The following is a 14127-nucleotide window of genomic DNA, read 5'->3' as shown; positions in this document are numbered from 1 at the left end:
GGAGGCTCTCGTCTTTAGCTTGCAGAGGAGCCTGTGGGTGACCTCATTCACGCTGATAAAGATGTGAAGGGTGAATGTTGCGAGGATGGAGCCAGGCTCTGCTCAGTGATGTCCAGTGAGAGGACATGGCATATGAACGTAAGGAAAAGCTTTTTCACTGTGAAGGTGACAGAGCCCTGAATCAGGCTGCCCAGAGAGGTTGTGGAGCCACCTGCTCTGGAGACATTCAAAACCCACCTGGATACGTTCCTGTGTGACCTGCACTGGGTGATCTTGCTCTGGCAGGGGCATTGGACTTGATGATCTTTCAAGGTCCCTTTCAACCCCTAACATTCTGTGTGATTCTGTACCAAGGGAATCAGCAGGTCATGCCCCCCATAATGGGCTCAGTGTTATTCCAAACAATCTCAGTAACTTCAAAGGAAATAAGCTCCTTTCTCCAATTCATGTTTTCTATGAAGCACTCCAGTTCCTTCATGACTTCTCACCTTTTCTTAAACCTCAGACTCCCAAGCTAGAAATCCACATAGATTTTTACCATCATTTCACTTTGATCTTGACTTGCCAAGCTTAGAAAACATGCATTTGAGCTTTGGGAAAGCCAGGTGTCCAGTTGGTTAGCAACACATTGGCACTGAAAAGAGAGTTTGTTACAGAAAAGAAACTCTGTGAAATTAATTCAGGCAAAGTATTATGCAAACTGTAGTTCCAAGAATGTATATTATATTTTTATTTCAATAAGAGAAAGCCATAGCAAAGCAGTATTTTTAAGGACTCAACATCTGCCTGCTCTACTAGTAAAGTAAATCAGCCTTGGCCAGGTATGTTGCTGCCTATGTGACAGTGCAGAGAATAATCTACAATGAATGAAAAAAAGCAGGTTTCCTGTAAGCACTTTCTCCACCCCTGCTACGTGTTCTGGGCCAACTAACACCACTCAGCTTTCTCCTTTGGTGGTCTCCCACTTCTCAACTTTCTGTAAACCCACCAATATAAAGATGTTGCTCTCCATTCTCTTTCTAAAATTAATACTAACTAAAAGGAAAAAAAAATCATAGCAGCAGAAGAATCTCTTTGCTCTATGCAGTGGTTTGGGAGTCATAAATGTAGTCCAAGTGCTAAGCGAGGAATAGGAGAGATCAAAGACTGGTTGAGAATGCAGACAGGAACTCCGAGAGTCAGCAGTCCTGGCGAAACTTTGGTTTCTCCAAGACTGCTGAGTACGAGCCTCACAGAGGACAATCCTGCTAACACTGTGACCTGTCACCTTGGCTCCTTGTCGGATGAGATTAACTTTTTTCTTATGGCTGAACTTTGGACTTCAGCTGCTTGAGCAACTTCTTCCATAGTATCCACCTTTTCCCCCCTTTCATAGCAAGAGCAAGCACAAGTGGAGAACACAGAAGAACTAAAACTGAGTTTGCTTCTGAAGCAGTACCACATCTACTTTATGAGAAAGGTACTTAATGTACCAATTATCCCACACACTTCACTGCAAATGCCTACTCCTTCCACTCTACTTACTTTATTCAACATCCAAAATTAAGAAATTCTCTAAGGAAACTTGGTGAGGCCCACAGATTTATTTTTAGACACTAAAGAAAACAACAGAAAAGAAACAACAACAAGGAAATGTGAACAGTCCTGTATTAATGATCCCCTGGTTAGAATAAAAACATAAACTCAGAAGCTACGGAACTTTTCCGCCATGAATACTTGGACAGGGGCAGGGAGAAGGAAGCCTTAAGAAAGAAAAACAAAAAAGTAACTCTGTGGTCTAAAGCCTGCCTACAGTGTATAATGTTATAGTCTTAGTGTCAAAAAGTCTCTAAATATTAAGATTGCTGAACCAAGTAAACTTACTTACAAGCTAAGACATTGTAGAATACTACTTAATGCTAATTAATTTGGAAAACAGGGAATTAAAATTATATTAATGATACTCTTTTTTCAAACACTAACAGAAATTAGTCTTGGATGTGAAACTACAATTAAAAAAATTTAATTCACTCAAGAGTAAACACCACCACAAAGTAATCAAATGTAAAGATCTTCATGGTATGAAACACTTTAAAATCCTCAGGGATTAACACATAGTGATAAAAGGGAACAAGAAATTTCCAAGAGGTTTGTTTTTATTTAACCTCAGCACCAAACAAGCACTAGATTGGAAAAAAAGTCATCTCATAAACACCTGTAAGTTTGTTACTAGTTTAGTCTGTCCACTCAGGATAGGTACAATCAGAAAAATCAGCACACTCCAAGCTAGATCTTTTTTCTCTCCCTCCACAGATCTCCAGTGGTTCAAGACAAATTCAGTGCAAATATAAATCTGGGGAAAAAAATGCAACCAGACTAAGAAAGCTACTATGTAGATAAATAAGACTGCAGTAGTGACACTATTACTACAGCTTTAGAAACCTGAACTGTACCACCAATCCCCCAGTTCAGTTCCTATGTCTGCCAAAAAGCTCACAGTATTTTGCAAGCCCCAATCAATAAGAAAACCATCAACCAACCCCCAGCTTACATACCATGTGTAGAGATACTGGACATACATCAAGCAATGATGCTTGATCACCTTGATTCTTAATCATAGGCCACAACTGTTGCAACTCCACAACTGTAAGTGCAGTACCTTATACTTAAAAAGCTACTTTTAAAAATCCATGACTCACAGCACAATTGCTTCCAAGTACAGCATCTGCAATATAATAAAAGTTCTATCCATAAAATTCAGCTTTTTATTACAGTCAAATTAGACAGCCCTCAGTTAACTTAATAACATAATAGCCTATGACCACAACTCTGCAGGTTTACACATCCCATCCCACTTTATTCATGCAAATAAGACTTCTGACTTCAGCTGGATCAGCCTTGTTCTAAATAAAGCACTTGAAGATTCCAAGACCTATGTCAGAAAAAAGGAATGGAATACTAAACTGCAGTTTTACACTGAAGAGGTGAGCTGCTTTGACTCCAGAAGATAAGGAACTACTTTTGGGTATGTGGTGGTTTGAAACTGTCTTTTTAATTTTTCCTTGCAAAGTTCAAAACAGAAAAGTGAAAGAATGTAAATAAGTCACTATTGGGTGTAAGAAAGCAAAATAACGATTGTTCTAAACACTTCCATTGGATAGATAGAAATGTTTAAGAACTATTACCCAAAACAAAGTAGGCATTCGGCACATTCTGCGTTCGGCAGTGGGGGCAGTTGCTGGGCTGTCTGGCTGCTGTTTCTTCTTCTCTTCTGGCTGAAGATAACACACTGACCTTGGCAGCTAAGTTAACAACTTTCTGCTCTAACTAAACTCTGCTTCTCTGTCCAGGGGGGTCTGGGGGGGAAGCTCCTGGGAGAGGGAGGCCCCTTTGGGAGGGTCCCTTTGGGGGGGAAAAGCAAAGGGAGCTTGGTTGTGCTTTTCTGTTGATTGTATATATTTGTAAGAGTTGTGAATTTTGTATATTTGTACATATTCATTGCATTTCATCTGCTTGTAAATACAGCCTTCATTTGCTTCCAGACTGGGCTAGCCTGGTTATTGTCGGTGGGGGGGGGAATTTCAGCTCACACCGACACAGGGTAGTTACACATGACCTTACATGTAACATCAGAAGCACTAGGCCAATGGGATACAGAGGCACAGGGTTGGGGATGACTGCTTGTTTCCCAGAGTAGGGCAAGCGCCCACATGCAATAAAAGTACTTCTAGAGCTGAAACCTCCCCTGGCACTATTAGCCCAGACTGTATAATCAGTGCACTTTTAAGCTGTCGCTCTCTTCCAAACATTTGAGGGCTAAAACCTGAAAGCTAGAAGACCCTCTCTTCAATTGTCACCATGCCTAGCACCAATACAGGGGCAGTATGGCCTGCTAGAGGTTTAAGCCCTTAGAGAAAAGATTGTTCTCTGCCAGCCCCCTACTCTGGCCATCTCTTGCCCACTCACGTGCGGTGGCCATCTGCCCTGTGTGAATATGGCAAGCCTCGCACCATGAGGCTGCGGTAAGCTTTAACCTTTATCCTCCTCAACCGCCCGCCCAAAGCGTTCAGCTGTACCAGCCCCAGCACTGACGTGAGAAATAAGAAGGTGCCCAGAGCTCAGTGAAATCAGGAGGAGTTGCCGGTGATCACGCCCCGAGCCGACAGGCAGCGCTAGGACCGCGCGGCGCATGCGCTCAGCCACACCGCAGGCCCCCGGGCCGCAGCGCACTACGCAGGCGCATTGCGGCCGAGGCAGCGCACGCGGCCCCTCCAGGAGTTCCGTACACATGCGCAGTCCCGCAGCGTGGCGGGTGCCCAGCGCCTGCCTCTGCGAGGCCGCGGGGGAGGCGCAGTGAGCCTGCGCGTCCAGGGTGGCTCTGCGAGCGCGAGCCCGCGCCGCCGCCCTCCCCCACCGCCGGTCCGCCGGCCCAGGGGCATCATCATCACTATCACCATCATCGCCGCCTTCCTCCCCGCCTGTCCGCCGCTCCCCTCCCGGGCGGGGGGACCCGACCGCCCCCCCGGGACTCAGTCGCGCCCGCCCACCGCCCCTGCGCAGCGCGGCGGGCTTACCGTGCTGTGTGGGGCTGGTGCGGGGGGATCGGGGCTCCGGATTCAGCCGGTTTCAGCTGGGTCGGTCCCGGCGTCACACAATGAAATCAGCGCCTCCGATCATTAATTCTCATCATGATCGTGACGTCAGCGCAGACAGCGGCCAATAGGAGCCTAAGATCAGCGCTGGCCGGGACAGTGCTCGCCCCCGCCCCTCGCCCGGGGGGGGCGCGCGCGCGTTGCAGGCTGTGCCGGGCCGAGGGGCCGCGGCGGGGAGTGACAGGCACGGACACCGGGGCCCCGGGTCCGCCACGCTGTCAGGATCTGCCATAACGCCGCGGGCCGCCACAGCTCCAGGCGGATGAAAGTAGACGGCCCCTCAGGGGCCTCGCTCCGCCCGGCTTCCCCTCAACTCCCTCACAGCACCCGGCATTATTCCCCTGCGCCGGAAGCGGCCCTTCAGCGCCACCCTCAGGCTGTGGCAGCTGCCCCACCGGCTTTGCCCTCCCACTCACCTGCCCGCCCGAGGGCCTGCGGTGCCCCTGACGTCGCGGGGTCGTCAAACATCCCCGCTTCGGGCAGGTAGCCGTGGGTGCCGTGGATACGCTGACGGTGCCTTTGTAACGCAGTATCAGCCTTTTCAGAGAAAGAAATTGTAAAGAGCTAAATGAAATTTACAACCAGTGTTTTACAACCTGCTCACTGTGCTGCAGGCAGATGAGTAGGTGTCTCTGGTAAAACCTGAAAATGATCAGGATTTCAACTGTGGATGTTCTGAAAGTCAAGAAATAAACTTCCTGTTCTTGAGGTGAATAGCTTTTGGTCTGGGAAGAACTGGCATTCTCTTCATGTGGGCAGCACAGGGCCAGACACCTCACGTGTGTCCTAGTCGGGGCTGGTGATTGTACAAGTGCAATGTGAGCTACACACACAGAGAGTGTTACCAAAGCATCGCAATCGGGGAAACTCTCCAGACCAAATGATAGTTTAGAAAGCCAACGCTGCTTTAATGCAGTGTTGGGTGCGTGGTGGGTTTCTCCTCCCAACCAAGATGCAACAGAATTGCAATTTTTATACCATGAAGAAAAATCCATACTCAGCTACTTCCATGAAATGCCCACCTATTTCCACGAAGCTGGATACACATGTAAGTTACCAATGTAATTGTTCTAGCACATGCTCAGTTTTATCTATGAATGTTATGATGGTATTGGTGGTCATTTGGAGTGTACTCTTTAACTCTTTACACTTACTTGGTCATGGGTGACCTCTGGACACAACTTCTGGTTTGGCAGCTTTGAATTCTTTGTCCTTGGCTCAAAGCTCAAGACATAGGGTCTCAACATCTGGCTATTTTAATCCAAATTCTTGCTTACCCAGACTCCTTACTTCCTGATAAGCCCTGCTGAGCCAGCTAATTTGCTATTTGGGTTCACATTTTGCTTTGTGCTAAGCTTTGCTGAACCAGCTGATTTGCCAATCAGCTATCAATTTCTGCTGAGCCAGCTGATTCGCCAATCTGCTATCAATTTCTGCTGAACCAGCTGATTTACCAATCAGCTATCAATTTCTGCTGTAACACTGTGTTATGAGAGTCCACAGCAAAACCAGGTGCATTGGTGCCAGCCCTCCTTCAGGCTCAAGTCTCCCATCCAAAAGGAAATCTAGTCAACAAACAAGTGGAAAGACTGATACAGCTCATCCAGACTGATGAATTATGTGCTGGAGGTCATGTAAAGCTATTATTTATTGGCTCAGTTGTAGGAGCATTAAGAAGTCTGGATCATATTTGAGGCCCTGTTCTATTAATTACAATACAAACGCACCTTGTCCTTGTCCTGAATAGTTTACACTGTAAGTCACAAAGTCAAAATATTAAAGCAGGTGATTCATTTTGTGCAATGACTTCAAACAGAACTATTGGTAAACACTTCCGCACAGCTGAAAAAAAAGGACTGTTACTGGTTGGTTGTTGGCAGGGAGGAGAAAAGCTGTTGATTTGTATTTTAAAATCCCAGGAAGATATGTATATAGTTTAAAATTTTTAACACTGACTTCTGCCATGTTTAATTCTGTTTCTGTCCGCATAAGGTTTATCTGTGGTTTCAGCAAGGTGTGCTGATTGTTCTGTAATCCACAAATAAAATACGCCCATCTAGAGCATTCTTTAATAGTCACCTTCTGTCCACACTGTAATTCCGTTTCCTTCATTACTCTGGAAATTCAATCAATCAATCAATTGATTGATTAGTAAAGTTTAATTTGAGCTAAAGGTTGTAGCTTACTTGAATTGTTTCAGTTAAGTGTCAGGATTTAATAACAGAATCTTATGGACAGCCCGTGTATTTTAAACCCTAACTCTTGTATTATGCTGCTTCTTTCCCTCGACATAACTCCCTTCTTCTGTGTGCTGCACACTTACCTTGTAAAAATTAAATAAAGCAGCCGTAAAACCCCCTACACCACTTTTACAGAAAACATTAATTTGGAATTCGCTGTGGAGTGATTCCAGAAACATTGGGTGTGTTTTCTTCTCCCATTATCTGAGGCTTGGGAAACAAAAAATGGTGAAATAGTATCTAAAAACCTTTGAAAAAGATATAGTGGTGTTGGGTAAAGTGCAGCTTATTAAACACTTTTTAAATGTTGAATAATAGAAAGTAATATTTCAAGGGATCTTACCTGGCTAACAATGTGCTCACGTGTGCTTTTTCTATAGGTTATATCAAAAAGTCTTAGAATTATTCTTGAAGGAGACATGAGCTATGAATTGAAGTTATCGAAGAAACTAACATCCAGTCTTGTGGCCACATAAAAGATTTAGAGATCACAGTAACAGCAATTTGTCTCGACATAAAAGGTAAGACTAAGAACTTGAGCAGAAAAGTGGATATCCAGCACGCAGAATAGGAAAAGCAGAAAGTGGTGAAGGAAATGTGAGAAAATCTATTCATGACACAGGTAGGAACAAGGTAGAAGAGGTGTGCTCAACCACACATGCTTTACAGTATAGAAGAGTAAACTAAACATACAGGCTAAAAAAGCTGCTGCAGTTTCCAGCAGCAAAGGGACAAGCTCCAGAAAGAACTTCATACTGTTTACTTCCTTCCCTGGTATTGCCTCTCAGTGAGACAGACCTTGAGGGAAAAACTATGGCAGGATGAAACAAAACAAATACTCTTCTCCTGCGACCAGATCCACGTGCTTTCTCATTCATTAATAACAGATTTAAATCAACAGAGGCTGGTAAATTGGTCCAGTGGCTTAAACAGTAGCCCAGGACATAAAAGGACTTCTTACATGAGGGAATTAGCATCAAAGTGAGACTCTCTGATGTAGCTACTTTGTATTATCTCATTAAACTAATTAGCTCAGCTTACTATTAGTTACTTAGCTCAGTAAGGGTTACTGCTTCTACGTGGCAGAGAAAGCATTTGTCAGGGAGACGTGCTCTGGATCCTGAGTGCTGTGTGCGGTTATTCCTTGCTTTAACAGCAGACACAGGCTGCCCCTGTCCCATCACTCCCACATGGGATAAGTAATAGCTGAAAAGTTCTATTTCATATTCCACAGTCAAGAACCCAGCTGTAAAACCACACATTTCTTCTCTTCCCCCATCCCAAGATCCTTTTATAGCAGTTCATCTCATTTTCAGGTTTTTAGCAGATCATGCAGCTAAGAGAATTCTCCCTGACAATGCCCCAGCAGTGTCCCCGAGAGAGGAAGTGGTGTGTAACCCCCAGGCAATGGCCATACGGTTCAGAGCAACAGCTGCTGTTTCCCTGTCTCGGCTTTCTGTTGAATCTAGAGAACACTAAAAAACCCAGTGGGACAAAACCAAGCCATTAATAGAAACTTTTCTTAGGACAGCTTCTCTCAGTTCATTATGCCGTTATTCTGGAGATGCCTTAAGGGATGTAATCCCTAAGCCCCACCTGAGGGTTACCTGACAGAGTCAGAGGTAAAAGCAGGGTGGAAAGGAGCACAAGAATTTTTCACCAGCAATTTGTGTTGCAATATGGTGCGAAGCTTCCTGATCTCGAATGAGTAATTTGCCTATGACCTGTAAGGCATTAAATCATGTAGTTCTATAGCATCAGTGAAAAAGGGACCTCATCTTGTCATTGAATCTGTCCCCTTGGCCCCCAAAAGAGCAATGTCAAACTTGTGCTTGGACAAATGGATGGGAGAATTTGATACTGAAAAGCTTGCAGTCAATCTAGTGCTTGACTGTCCTCCCATTAGGGATTCTTTGCTAACATTCATCCTGAATCTTCAATAACTTAAACCTTCAGAAGAGATTTATTAAATTTCAGGCTCAAGACTGACCACAGCAAAACCTTTCTTGCTCCTCTCATTTTGTCAGGAAACTTCAGTCCCTCAGATAGTTCTGAGGTGGTGTTTCCCCAGCTTTGCTACAAGAAAGCCACGTCTGCCTGTGCCAAAAGCCTTCCTGAAGTCAAGGTACATAATGTTTACTGCCTTGTGTCTCCATGAGGCTCACTATTCTGTCATGGAGGAAAGTTAGATGTATTTGACACCATTTCTTCCTGCAGAATCCAAGTGACCTGTTACTCATTTACGTGTTCCCATCCAAATGCCATTGGTTTTGCACAGGTTTCAGCTGCTCCAAAAAACCAAGGCCTTGGTTTAGTTGCCTGTTCTTTCACAGGTTTCCTGCTTGATGAACACTTGAAACGACAACAGTGATATTTGTCTGCTTTACAGGAAGACTGTAAAGACACATGGAAGATTGAGAGGCCCAAGGGTGTAATTAAAGATCTGCTAAATCAGGAAATTCCTTGTGAAATAGTGATGGAGAGAGGATTATGGCCTGTAAACCTCACTAAAAATGTTAATATGGAAAATTCCATGCGGCTCCTTCTCTCCATCTAAGAACACAGACAGAATTAATGGTCTTACAAGATTTACAAATTTTTCCATCTTCTTTGAACTTGGCTTTGCCACATTAATTAAAATTAGTTGTTAATCCCCACCCAGTGCATAAACAAAGCTCCCATAAACCAAGTCTGCAAATGTGTCCCTTACGCTGCCATTGCAAAAACCAGCTGGTGCTTGTGGGGACCAAAAGGGCCTGGCTGGGTAGATCTTTTAGGGATTTGTTCCATTTTTTTATTTCTTGGGATATTTTTATGAAAATAACGAATGCTGTTTCCTTTTCTTTTTATTGCCTGTTAGAATTTTTCATACAGCAAGCTGTGAAAAATATAAACTTCAGGAATGTATAAAACGCTATGCACAAAAAAAAAAAAAGGAAAGACAAGGGGAAGCAAAGAACCGGGAGGGAACCCATCTATTTTTTCACAGAATCTTAGAATGGCTTAAGTTGGAAGTAACCTTAAAGATCATCTACTCCAACCTCGCTGTCGTGGGCAGGGACACCTCTCTTTTCTAACTATAGTTCCACACTTTTATTGCATGTCCACTGAAGCTCATGCCTGTCCTTCTTGTAGCTGGCTCCTCACTCTTTCTGTGCCCTGAAAGAGTCTGAAAAGTGTTTGCTTTTATCTCTAAAAATAGGATAAGCACAATTGTTGTCCTGAGTCCTTGGGAATAAAGTAAATAGCCATCATCTGCCAGTTTCTTCAAGTGTTTCTCCCTGCTTCTGTTATCTTGTTTGATTTAGTCAAGCTAACTTTTGTCCTCAGTCACAGCAAAGCAAGGTAAGGGAAAGAAATCAAATGACAGAATATAGCATAGATGTAGTTCTAAAAGATACAGTAGCATAAAAGCAAAGATGAATACAAAAGCCGTGACATCAAGTATACAAATAAAATAGCAGTACAAAAAATTTCATGTTCCTGAGTACATCCACATTCTTATTGAAGAAGAAGAGTGAAAATCTGAAGGATTCAGAGGGAATCTCAATTTGACCTGAACAAGATGGAGAGGTGGGCCCAGGTGACCCTCACGAGTGAGGTTCGGCAAGGCCAAGTGCAAGGTCCTGCATTTGGGTCAGGAGAACCCCATTATCAATACAGGCTGGGAGATGATGCAGTAGAGAGCAACCCTGTGGAAAAGGACTTGAGGGTACCGGTAGATAAAAGCTGGACATGAGCCAACAATGGGCATTCACAGCCCAGAAGTCCAATTCATGGGCTGCATCAAAAGAAGTGTGGTCAGCAGATTGAGAAAGGTATAAAGCTGAGGTATCACTAGGACCAAACCTCTTCTTCAATGGCTGGCATTCAAGGAGGACTCTCCATTCTGCTTTCCATCCCAATCCATGTGTTCCTGAATCCACTTAGAGAATCCAGCTCCTGAATCTAGGACCCATCTGCTGCTGAGTCCAGTCAGGCACTTCTGCTACAGCATCAGTGGTGACAGTGACATAATTGCCATCAGGCTCGTGGGTTCAATGTTGTTTTGTATCTATTTGTATCTATTTCATTTTATTATTATTATTTCCATTCAAGCTGGTTTAGTTTTGTTTTCCAGTCCATAAGTCTCTGTCCCTTATTCCCTTTCCCTTCCCTTTGGGAAAGGAGAGGGGTTCATAGAGACATCTGTCACTTGTCTAGTACCAGCCCAGCCCTGACTCTTGACAGTTCTCCTTAAGATCAAACACCCTACTGTGTTCAATCCCACAGCATCACTTACATTTTGTGAAAAAGGCTGTGCAGGATGAAATCTTATCACAAGCTGCTATCAGTCATTAGAAAATTATCCTATTAAGAAATATGTTTACAAAGTAATCTTCCATCTCTGTCTTTGAGATAACAATAAAAATGGAGTATCGATGGTTTGATGCCAACAAACTTCTCCTCTATACTAACTGTCGTTTTATTTTAGTTTGTTTCTACAGAAGAATGTTTAAATGCAAATCACTCATCCACTGAGAGAAGACAGTGGTTTCAAAGCTTTGCAGGCACTTCTGTATTAATCAGTATTTCATAGAACCATAGAATGGCTTAGGTTGGAAGGGACCTCAGAGATCATCTACTCCAACCTCCCTGCCATGAGCAGGGACACTTCTCAACTAGACTCAGCTGCTCAAGGCCTCATCCAACCTGGCCTTGAACACCCCCAGGGAGGAGATATCCACAACCTCCCTGGACAGCCTAGTCCAGAGTCTCACCACCCTCATACAGAAGAATTTCTTCCTCATATCCAGTCTAAGCCTTCTCTCCCTCAGCTTCAAACGGTTGGCCTTTGTCTTGCCTCTAGACACCCTTATGAAGAGTCCCTCTGCAGGCTTCCTGTAGAATCCCTTCAGGTGTTGGAAGGAACCTTTAAGGTCCCCACAGAGTGTTCTCCTCTCCGGCTGAACAACCCCAGCTCCCTCAGCCTTTCCTCATAGCAGAGGAGCTCCAGCCCTTGGATCATCTTTGTGGAATCTGGACTTGCTTCCCCTCTTATGATGAGGAAACCAGAACTGGACACAATATTCAAGGTGGGGTCTCAGAAGAGAAGAGCAAAGGGGAATCATCTCTCTTGACCGGCTGGCCACACTCCTCTTGATGCAGCCTAGGATATAATTTACCTTCTGGGCTGCATTAAGTCCTGCTTATGGCAGGACCCCATTATTGTTTCCAACCTGCTCCACTCCTTCATGCGTATCATCTTGTTTAATCTTAGCCCAGATCAAATAGAGTGATGTAACATTAAAGGGAAGGTATTTTAAGAGGAGGGGAAGGTTATACACTTATCCCAATCACTGCGTCTATCTAATGGCAATATAGTTTGTACTGTTGGGTTCCTAATAGATGCTGCTTCTTGAACAACCATATCTGGAAAATGCCCTTTTATCTTCTTTGAGTTACAACAGGATGCCAAATAATTCTTAGATACAGGCCTTGCCACTGTCACCTGTGCTTGTTATCATAAGGCAATGCTGCTGCAGTGATGCACTTGAAAGCAGCATTTAGTGCAGAAATAGAGTTGTCTCCTTATAAAGCAAGATAAGGACATAGGAACACAGGACAAATGTGTTGGGCTGTATCAAAAGCCTTTTTAGCCTAATATCCTGTCCTCGACAATGGATGACAATTGTTGTTTGTGCTGAAGAACACATATAAAGCAGCCTGCTCATTTGGAATCAGTAGTTTAGGTGATAGAAGTTCTGTGTTTGTCATGTTGCAAGGCACCAAAGCTGACCTCTGGCAATTTGAGTTTCGTCACACTATCAGTGTATTACTGATCAGGGAATTTCCAGCTATGGAACCTTAATTAATGTTAATCAGTGTTCTTCAGTCTCAATAACTTAATTTTATCCTCAGTATTTTGCAATGAATTTAATTATAAAATAGTGGTGTATTTTAAACTCACACAGTCATTTTGACTCATTTTTACCCCAAAGTCATCTGTCTTAGCAATCCTGTTGCTTCATCCAGTACAATTCCTCATCTCTCATTTTCATTCCACCTTATCTTATCCATATAATAAATAGAATTAAAGGCCAGAAAAGCACTGGTCAGGTTTAAAATGAGCCCCTGTTTAAGGCTTCATGTTTTAATAATCTCATTAATATGTCTTTTATTATATATTATATACATTTTATGAGCATAAATAAAACCAAGCAGCATTACCTTCAGGGATTTGTCAGTGTCAGCAATGGTGTGAGCTGTGCTTTTCTACTCTGCAGTGAATAAAACCAGGGCAACATTGCATTAAAGAGAATCTTATTTACTATGTGGTTTGTTCTGAAAACTGACTTCTCCTGAAGAAATGCCAAACTGCAAAAATCACTCTAGCACAAACAGATGGAAGGATGTGGGGAATGACGTGCTAACTGCTTCCTCTGTAGTGACACACCATGACGCATATGGGCAGGCCTCCTAAATGCAGCTGAGACCTGTGGTTTGGTTCGGGGTGTGGTGCCCTTCCAGGACATGTTCAAACATAAGAGGTTTAAGGCAGAGTAAGGTCTGCACCACCACCACTTACAGTCTCCTGCTGCTTATCGCTTGGTGTCTTCAAAAAATACCAATTGAAAAATCAAAGAAATGTGTATTTGTGATTAAGCACCCAACAATTTGCATTATTTGATAGATGGATAGCACTGATTTATGAGAGTGTCTTAACTCACCTGGAATGACTCACAAAATACAATTTAAACTCATCATTTGAACCAGAAGAGGTGCAGTGGCATCTGGAAAGATCAGACAGACTTGCATACTGTCATCTTGCCTTACTGACAACTTTCTTCTCCCAAGCCTGTAGCCTAGGACACGCTGCCAACCCCCCTGGGGCGCCTGTGAGACCTGCTACATGGGAAGCACCCATTACTACTAGCCCCCAGGGATCAGCTACCTCCACTGTGCCTTAACACATCATACTAGGAGTAAACCAAGCTTTTTGATGTAATATGGAAAAAAAAAAAAAGGAAAAAAAGCCCATGCTGTTAGCAGTCTATTCAAATAAAGGTCCAGAAGCAAAAGCAGCAGCAACCTGTCATGCTACGTAGCTGATGGATTTGCTTAGCAGCCCTAAATCACTGTGTTTATCTCGGATTCACAGCTAATGAAAGGGTGCAGCATGCTGCGGGCCATGGAGCTTTAGCTCCATTAACTAATCAATTTCTAACTCTGGGATTAAAAAACTGGAGAGTGAAGCAGTGGTCAACACAATATCA

The 14127-nt window shown here is 43.7% G+C and overlaps 1 protein-coding gene across 1 annotated transcript in view; it reads right to left on the bottom strand.

Moving 5' to 3' along the window:
* Nucleotides 1-4587, bottom strand: part of HDX (highly divergent homeobox) — a 37714-nt gene extending 33127 nt beyond the window's left edge. The window contains exon 1 of the mRNA XM_054388767.1: nt 4554-4587. The gene's annotated coding sequence lies outside the window, so the exon portion shown is untranslated. The remainder of the gene's footprint in view (nt 1-4553) is intronic.
* Between the last annotated feature and the right edge of the window lie 9540 nt (nt 4588-14127).

Source organism: Indicator indicator, chromosome 17 (genome assembly GCF_027791375.1).
Source record: "Indicator indicator isolate 239-I01 chromosome 17, UM_Iind_1.1, whole genome shotgun sequence".
NCBI classification, from domain to species: domain Eukaryota; kingdom Metazoa; phylum Chordata; class Aves; order Piciformes; family Indicatoridae; genus Indicator; species Indicator indicator.
This window is presented reverse-complemented; position numbering and strand designations above follow the sequence as displayed.